This window comes from Dendroctonus ponderosae, unplaced genomic scaffold (genome assembly GCF_020466585.1).
Source record: "Dendroctonus ponderosae isolate FM_Combo_2020 unplaced genomic scaffold, Dpon_F_20191213v2 Dpon_F_20191213_8, whole genome shotgun sequence".
NCBI classification, from domain to species: Eukaryota; Metazoa; Arthropoda; class Insecta; order Coleoptera; family Curculionidae; genus Dendroctonus; species Dendroctonus ponderosae.
Window position 1 is genome coordinate 13,342,353 of NW_026019016.1, and position 8,886 is coordinate 13,351,238.

At 40.5% G+C, this 8,886-nt stretch overlaps 1 protein-coding gene and 1 long non-coding RNA gene across 5 annotated transcripts in view; one reads left to right on the forward strand and one right to left on the reverse strand.

The window, feature by feature from the left end:
- Positions 1 to 8,886, forward strand: part of LOC109539444 (potassium voltage-gated channel protein Shaker) — a 71,458-nt gene that overhangs the window by 16,431 nt on the left and 46,141 nt on the right. The gene's annotated exons all lie outside the window — the stretch shown is intronic.
- Positions 1,573 to 3,006, reverse strand: LOC125505353. Its single transcript, XR_007282117.1, has 2 exons — positions 2,932 to 3,006; positions 1,573 to 2,012 (listed from the first exon to the last, which is right to left on the reverse strand). It is a non-coding gene; the product is annotated as an uncharacterized LOC125505353 (long non-coding RNA).

The window sequence follows — 8,886 nt, forward strand, 5'->3', positions numbered from 1 at the left end:
AAACTTAGTATAAGTTGTTTTGGAACCGGATAGAATCAGATGTGTTGAAAATCTTCACACTCGGAGTTTTAATCCAATTGTTGGGGCAAATTGTAAATTTTCAAGCAAGCAACGACGTCTCTTTAATTCGTCTCTACCTTGGGATTCGCTCCATTTGCAACTCGGCCAAGTTGATTACCAAGTTACCTGAGTCTTTTCCAAATTCCACTCAATTAGCTGAACGCGCTACTTAGTAGCTGGACGGCGGTTTCGCTCCCTCAAACCGCCAGCTTCGCTTTAACCTTGTTAAGAACGACGCTGTTAGCTTGAGATTCAGATAAGGCAATCAGCTGCAGGAAAGCAAGAGCGTGAGCTTCTTAGCAGCGTAATGTTGCAATTAGGACAGGCGTTTTTTTCGACTCCTCACTATCCTGTAGTCGTACGTGAGATTCTCAATTTATCAGGCTCAAGAGTTTCGTGATTTTGACTAGCAGCCAAAGTATGCAGGGGACTTTTTGTGTTGTGCTGCTAAGGGCACAAATCAAAGAAACACTGCAGTATAGAGCCGATTTGGCAGACGGCACAAACATTCCTGCCGTTTGCCAAAAAGAGAGTGCCGCCAAACTGCATTCCTGCCAGCACGTTCCGTCTGCGAAATGGCGTAGGGTGGAGCGATTGCGCATTGTGCAGGGCCGTAGTAGGGGCTGCTTGCCCGGAAATTGTCCAAGGGTTAAAATTCAATCGGCGATGATGGTTTAATAAATCTCAAATAGTTTACGGGGGTAGTTTCTAAAGGTGGGCATCAGCAGGATCCAATTGCCCTATTCAACTCTGCTAGGAACTGTAGGGAATAGTTTTGAACCGGAAATTTCGGTCCTGCTTGCCGACTCGAGCTTTCATCCACCCTCCAGCAAGAGCTCAGTCGCGATTCCCGCCTCCTGCAGCACCGTCCAGCCAGGATGTCGGCAGGGCCTACTCTTGCTAGATTTGTTGCCTTAGTATGCCAATCCTGCCATTTTCCTGACTTAACTTGCTATTTTTCCATGCAATTTCGCATTGGCCTGCATCGATGCCATGCTGTCGCTTAGTAGCAGTGACTGTTCGCCTGCTAAACTGTGACTCTTCCTCTAAATCCCCCGCTAGCTGTTAGACACTGTGCTTAAATGTGAACTCTACTGCTCAACTGTTCGCTAACAACTTCCAACAATGGCCACTGAGAATGTTCGTAGAAGAACAGTTTGGGTTTGCGGACAAACGTTGCGTAACAATTGCTGCCCCTGCTGAAGGAACAACTCTGCCGGCTTAATTCTTCCCCTTGACATAACCTCACATATTTTTTGAAATATGTGCGGCCTTAAACAACGCACAGTCGGTCACCATGTTTGCTATGACGGAGTATTTTGGGGAATTCGCATTGGCCAGGTAATGAAACACCCATGTGCTTCAATGATTAGCTAGATGCATGCATGCTTGTGTCATCGGCGCGCATGTTCACCAATTAGCGCTCCGGTTGATCAAGCTCGGATCCAGTCCAAATTTTTTAGTTGGTTTTTACCTTGAAGTGTTTTTGAATAATGCGGAAAAGCCCGGAAAGAGGCGTACGGTTTGTAGATTTTATTGAGTGGAAACTAGACTCAACAAATGCTTTTTGGGAATATGATGTCTGCTCTTTTCTCATGTTTGCTTGGCAAGTCAAGGTCTTTTCCAAATCTCTTTTCGTATTTTTACTGCAAAGAAATTCCCGTCTGGTGGTTGATGATTGGCCGAATTATAGTTATTCTCGTTCAAAACAGTTTGATCATCTCGATTTGATCAACGTCAATCCAGATTTTCCTTGCTCTTGTTTCGAACTTTGTAAAATTTGCTCCTTATTTCACTAACTCTTTAGCTGATTTACAACTTGAAACTCTCCAAGTCGGGGCTTTTGCTTATCATTATCCGAGTGGCAAAAGCTCTGAAAGTTACTTTTGGCCTCAATGGTGGCGTGTTGCATATTTAGGAGGTCTTGTACGTAGCTGGAATTTTTCTGGGGGCTAAAACAGGATTGCGGATTTTGCCAAGATTCAAAAGAGGGCTTTGCCAAATATCTAAAATGTAAGTTGTTTCAAAGTTCAAAGGATGAGAGCTTTATAATTCGCTAGAATTTCATAATTTGTATGAATATGATACATATTTGCTTAGGAGCTTTGTAAACGTGCATGGTGATATTTTTTCTACATTATTTGCCGGTTTAGCGTGCAAAAAAGTTTGTGTTTTTTTGGGTTTATTTTCAAGAATTTGAATTCCGCGTGCAAATTTGGGGGAAGGAAAAATGGCCCAATGCCTTCAATATTTATACGTGAAATCTCTTTAGAATCAACTATAAATATCTAAACCAATTGAAATGCATAATTACGGCTTAATCAGAAATGTCAAGAAAAATATCACGAACATTTTGTAAATACGGGAGAAGTTCGTCAGTTCCCTTCCAAAACTGTTGCCCCCTGAATGCAATGAGACAGACAGAGAGCGGCAGGGTTTGGCTTGCGACTGACAAAGACTTGACTAAAACTGACCTGCCATTTTCTCTGTCTTTGTCAGTATGACTGACCACAATTGGGTCACGACAAGGACGGGTATGGAACGAGCGCGGTGGAAGGAGGTGGCTCGTATTGTTTAGTGATATTTTTTACTCTGTTAAACATGTATTCCAGATAAATCTGTTTCAATTTTATTACCCAATTTTACACGCATCGATAATCAAAATTGCCGGTATTGTGATTATTTCGGATATGTAATCCTATGGAGAAAAGCTTCAAATGCTACTAGCAAGTGCAACGCTATTATCCAATGGGTTTTTGCTTATGCAGAAAATGGTGTAAAATTTAGGACATTTGGAGAAAATTTTCATTTTTTCAAAAAATCAACCCCACCGTTGGAAAAATTTCGGCCAAAAATCAAAATTTCACTCACATGAATTCGTCGATAATTAATTTCTTCCACAAGGAGTATTTTCCGCACAAAATCGGTACTGTTCCACAATCGAAGAAATCAACAACCTTTGTTGCCTAGAAACCGTCCCTGGTGCCGTGCGTTTCCGGAAACACGTAATCCTGATCGACCAATCGCTGGTCGACTCTTTGAACACAAGACGCGTATCATGGCAACGAGTGAATATAAACATATCAACTTTGAAGTCTGCTGTCAGTAAAGCAGGATTTATTGCAATTGAAGTTTTAAATGAACCGGTTTTTACACGTTCGTTTGGGAAAAAGTGTCTTATTTGTTGGAATTTTCTCGAAGGATTGAAGGATCAGAAAATGTGACTTTAAACAAGAAAATTAGCCATAAGAGGGACAGATAAGAGGCAGTAAACTAAGAGAGGTAATTGTTTAATGCTATAATGTGGCTCAGTGGTCGTATCGACAGGCAAACAACCTGAAAGAGCGAGATTCGAATCCCCAACCGTGCCACCCACAAAGAAATATTTTTTTATATTTTTTGCTTCCCCACTAGCTTTATATGGGGTAAGTAAGCTTCTTTTGCTTCAACTCCAACCTTTTTGTGTTTGTTTTTTTTGCGATGTGGAAGATGCGAATGCTTGGGTTTGTAAGTGTTTTCTTTTTTTTTGTTAATAAGTTTTTCTGTATCACTGTTCAATTTTTATCGACCGATATTTGTACCGATCTTCAATTTGATACGCGAAGAAATGTGCAGAATTGGTAAAAAAGAAGTTTGTTGACCCGTAAATCGGAAAATATTCAAATTTCGAATTTTTGTTACATGACTTTCTATCATTATTTTAGGAAGAATCACCCTTAAAAATTTCCTAACGCATTTTTCAAACACCCTGTATTAACAGTGGTAATTTTCAATATGTATATTATCAATTAGCTGGCAACTAGTCAAAGTGTTTTTTCTTCGAAGGATTTTCCTGGATAAGCAAAAGTGGCACTTGACGTAATTAAATACGAAACACGTAGAAAATCTTGCTCACTCTGGATGCGGAATTCAAGCTCCCGATGATTATTCATTCCGAAGTTTTTTTCTTTTCTAGTGGAGGAAAAAGCTTTTAATTTTTTTATTTTCTGCAGCGCGATGCATATTTAACAGTGTTGGCGAATTTTGCCGAACTGGAATACTTAATTCGTCCAGTTTGCTGGTTGGAAAAACCATGATCACGTAGGGTCAGCTCGTCACTGAAAGCAATTTCGTAGCGTTTTGCGTATTTAGTTGGTGAAAGAGCGCTGAACAAATTTGCTAGATTGCATGTCGTAAATTCGGCTTGCTTAATTACGTTTTCGATGCCGTGGCCCCATTTCCGGCATAATTATCATTGCAATTTAGGCAACGTACGTGTGAAGGAAGGACGTGAATTATTTGACGAACTTTCCTCCTTTCCAGACCATTTGTCTCGGTTAATGGACTCCGACATGTCCGGAGATGGCTCTGGAGAAGATTTTTTCTTTCCCGATTCGAGCACGCCATCCTGATGTTTGTGCCCAAACCGCGAATCGATTTGCGTTTGATTCTGCCTGAAACTGGCTGCTATATAGAATCGATTCTATTCCACAAAACCTACAGCTTCTGGATATCGTCCAGAGAGGACGATCGGTTCGGGAAACACCGTGTTTGCCTATCAAATAGTTTCCCAAAAGGCTGCATGTGTGCTTTGGAACTTGCGGGTTTACAAACTCATTGACCCAAACCGGAAAGTTTGTTTAGCTTTGCCTAACATTAACTTCGTTTACACGCTTTCAAGTGGCGTATATTTAGGAACGTGTGGCACGCTTAAAGGAAACCTGTGCCGGAAGATTTTGTCCAGTATTTACACCATAAATACCTTTACGCTGTTTATTTCGATCTATCGGGAGCCAGGAGTTTTCAGATTGGTTATAATTTCGCCTCCATAACTGGCAGTTAGTTGATTTTTCCAATTGGGAACAAAAGCAAAACGAAGCTCAGTCACATTCTGCAAATGCAAACAGCGGCTGGAAGGGCTGGGAACTTTCCATCCGCATTGCAGCAGCGGCTTTTCTGTGTTGGAATGGGGGACGCCACCATCGACTTACTAAACTACCCGATTCTGACAAATAGAACTGAAATATAACAGGCAGTTGTTTGCGTTAGTTTGTGCCAAGAATGGAATTCAATTTAGACGAGACGAAATCAATGTTTTCCAAGACACACTTTTATGAAAATTGACAGGAAAATGCACGACACTGAAATAGATCAACAACGAGCAAAACGAGCGTTCTTGCTCATTTTGCTTCCGGGAAACATGCAAAACGGGACTGAAAACATGAAATTTTGCAATAATCTTGCGCCACCCTTGCACAAAACGACGATAATTTTTCTAATTTCATATACAACAGAACACTGTATTTTTTCTACATAACCCCCCCCCCTGAATTTAAAGGTTGATCCGCCCCTGATGAAGAAACCAAAAAAATCGCCCTAACTAAACTAAGCAAAGGCCTGTACGCAATAATCCAGCCAATAGAGGAGTAGAAAAGTGCAACCTATTAATCGATTCGTTGGTTATTGACAAACAGTCACAACTAAGTGATTTGATTGCAAACGAATAACGCAAACAAACAAACGAGGCTCATTTAATAAATACGCTTTTGTTTAAAAACAAACCACTTGGTTACTGGAGCCAATGAGGTTACACGAGTATTATTTCGAGACGTCGCCTTCTATTTCTGGATACACGGGATCAGACTGCGTTATTTTCAGATCTACAAGGTGTTGGTTGATGCAAAACTCTCATCCTTCACGTGTGGCATTGAGAGCATAAAAGAGTTGTCAGGAACGCAATTGACGTGCTACAATGTAGGCGAAATCGGGCTGCCAATCCATCGAGAAGGCGCCCAGTGAGTGCTAGAACAAAAGAGAAAACGTGACACATTGGAATGTTGCTAGGCTTTAAGCAAATTGACTGAATTAACTCGAACTGTCTACTAATAATGACTGTGCTGGCTGCTGTTTGAGCTGGTTCATTTTTTGCAGGGCTAGTTTCGAAAATTCTTGGTCGCTGAGTTTTCAGCTAATCAAAAGCCAAGAAAAGTTAAATTTCTTTATTTTTGCAACTTTTTGACTGTGACGCGTTTAGTCGAAAGCTTTCAAATTTATTTTCCACTGAAACTCCACTGAGCAGCTGCATTGTCTTACAACATGACAATGACAATTTGAACTTTCAGTTCTTATAAAAAACATACAGGGTGATTCAAAATTGGCGCAATTCTTCTGGAGGTGTTGTCTGGGGGTGTCTTGGGAGTACAGAAAAAATTGTAACAAAAAAATTAAATGTTATTCAGAAATCGATCTAGATCAAATATGCATAACTGGGAAGCTCTTAGGTCGAAAGCAGTCAAAAAACTCGTATGTAAAATTTATTTTTTTGCCGAAAAATGTCGCTGTTTTCTCACTCACATTCCACGTTCTGAATCAGATTTTTAATTCTCCGCCCAACGAGCGCAAAATGAACTCATTTCTCAGTTTTTAATAACAACTAATTTCTTTTACTAGTTTTTCTGTACTCCTATAACACCGCCGGAGGAATGACGCCAATTTTGAATCACCCAGTATAAAATGAGAATTGAAAATTTTCCAAGAATGGAGCTATAAAGGCACAAAATCCATCCTGTTCGCATTTACAGAAAAAAATTTGTAAAACAACATCGCGTCCATTAGTCGGTGGAAATTTCAGCAAGGATTTTCAAAATTCCGCAAAATTCGCTTTATGAAAGCACAAAAACCATTTTCCAGGGATGCAGAGAAGAATATTTTGCTATTTAAACCGGCACCAGTACGGACCACTGCAGTTTCAACATTCACTTGCATTAGTCATGAAAGCACGAAAATTACTCAGAAATAATTCGGAAAAACCTTCGCACTAATCATTGATATATTCTAGTGTTCTTCTAAAACTAATAAGGTTAAATACTTTCCCGCTTTGTCTTTATGCAACTCTAACTGTTAGTCTGGCCAGCTGCTAAAATGCAAGAAGTAGCTGGAAATAAATGATTCAAAACCTTTTTAGTACATAAGTAAAAGAGCCCATTGGTGAAGCCTTCTTAGTGCGCGCTTATTCACATCTTCCGATTGGTCGGAATTGATGTTTTCGCATTCTTTCGGATGAAATGGTCGTTTCCACCATGTCCCTGAATGGATTGTGTTGTAAAGAAGAGGCACCCTGGCTGCTAAAAATAATAAGCGTTAACGAGGCCAAACTCGGCTGGCAGCGGGCCAACGGCTTCCCCCCCAAAGGGCCGCCCTTCCGATGGCATTAATTTAATATTTTCCGGGCGGCCGGTGGGGAAACTTTTCTCTATTTCCGGATACACGGATTAGAAGTTCCTTCCAGTTTCACGAAGGGCGGCCCAACAAGGCGAACCTGATGGAAATGGAAAGTTTTTTCTCATAACAGATGATTATCCATTATGTGATTTGAATTTGTACATGGAAAACTTGGTTAAAAAGTTGCGTTTCAAGGACAATTCACTTTTCCCCCTTGGGTATATTAGGACTTGGACCAAATATCGGTTGGATAAAGAGAGGCCTGATTTGTCTGATGATTGCCATCAAGCCCTAAGATCCGCCATAAAACAAATCGAAAAATCAACCAACCGCAAGGACGTTTCTCTATTGCGGGATTCATTCGGGCGGCGCTTTTTTTTCGAGTTTTCGAGGATTGAGGCAGTAAAATCCATCTCCCCCAGTCCACAACAAATGATTCGCTAAAGCCACTTTGAATATATCCATTAGGGCTCATTATTAAACGGTTTTTGGCTGTGCGAGCGCTTCCACTTTGTTGGGCATTGTTATCGATATCGGAATAGTGAAAAGTCAGGAGCGCACCACGAGATTTCAGGAGTATTTAAGTCGGTTTCGGAAAAATGCTTGCGCAAAAGCCTTGCAACCCACCCATGGCCGGAATGCGAAAATAGCGTACTATTTAATAGGATTGAGCGATGACAGAGATATTGGAATAGTGGAGATGACTTATCGGGGATGTTCGACGAACTGCGAAAATTCGATTGATTCGTGCCAGTGCATTCGAAAATTGCTCTGCCGACATCTAAAGTGTCTACAATTTAAAATTTTATAAATCGATTTGCTGCCGTGTTTGCAATTGTAATGAACAAAATGTACAAAAGTACAATTCAGGTTTTAACCAGTTTTTTTTGTTTCAGGTAAGTTCTACAACGTTGCCGTGTTAAGTAAGATTTCTATGTGTTGGGGTAAGTCTGATTGCGAATGTAAACTTGGCCTGGCGTACTGCGCTGACACGATTACTTTGTACATAAAATTTACTGCAAACAGGAAAAAAACCGCGACGTGCAGGCAACAGATTTTCGGCAAACAAAATGATGGATTTACGGGCCCGTGCCAAAAACTTCCTGCTAGGCGACTATCAATAAAAGCTATGCGACGTTGCTTAATGATATTTCTTTATTCGCGCTATCCGCCAAAGATGGGCTTTCTTGTGTACTAGATGGGATGCAAGGGCGGATCCAGGGGGGAGGGGTTATGGGGATCATGACCCCCCCCTCATTCAATTATCTATCCAACGATGCCAAAACGAATTCTCTGACTCGATTGGTTCTTGAGAAATTTCGAAAAAAGCAGCGTCATGTTCAAGTGGATTTTGCAACTCAAAAAAAAACCACGCAAACTTCTTTCAAAAAAACTTCTTGGATTCAAGTATTTTTTGAGAAAACTGCCAACAATTTTATAAAAGGCCATTTACTTCTCTCTATAATGATGTAAAAACGAGCGTTCTTGCTCATTTTGCTTCCGAGAAACATGCAAAACGGAACGGAAAACATGAAATTTTGCAATAATCTTGCTCCACCCTTGCACAAAACGGCGATAATTTTTCTAATTTCATAGACAACAGAAGACTGTATTTTTCTACATAAC